General features: G+C 52.2%; 1 pseudogene; it reads left to right on the top strand.

Moving 5' to 3' along the window:
- Positions 1–345, top strand: part of LOC103752054 — a 26,331-nt pseudogene that overhangs the window by 9,309 nt on the left and 16,677 nt on the right.

The following is a 345-nucleotide window of genomic DNA, read 5'->3' as shown; positions in this document are numbered from 1 at the left end:
AGCCCGAATAAACCATAAACCTTTGCTTTTGCATTTTGGTGTGTTGGGTCCCCGGTGGTATTTTTGGGGTCTAGTGGATGAGGTGCAACATTTGGGGGCTCGTCCGGGATCCCCCCAGAGACCACCCCCCCCAAAAGGAAACAACCCCAAAAGGTTTGTGACCAACCGGCTGGGTAAGTTTTTGTAAAACTGTGTGTGTGTGTGCCTGTCTTCTCTATGCTTTCACTTTGGTCGCGGCCATCTGATCTCAGTTTTTCTTTGTTGCTGAAACGCTAGCAAGGCGACCTGGAGGATTCGGGAGACATCCCCATCCTCATCGGGGTGGGTGTTCCTCATCGGACACCC

The sequence above is a fragment of the Nannospalax galili genome, unplaced genomic scaffold, assembly GCF_000622305.1.
Source record: "Nannospalax galili isolate Female #2095 unplaced genomic scaffold, S.galili_v1.0 scaffold591, whole genome shotgun sequence".
NCBI classification, from domain to species: Eukaryota; Metazoa; Chordata; class Mammalia; order Rodentia; family Spalacidae; genus Nannospalax; species Nannospalax galili.
Note: the sequence above shows the minus strand (reverse complement) of the source record. Positions and strands in the feature narration are given on the sequence as shown.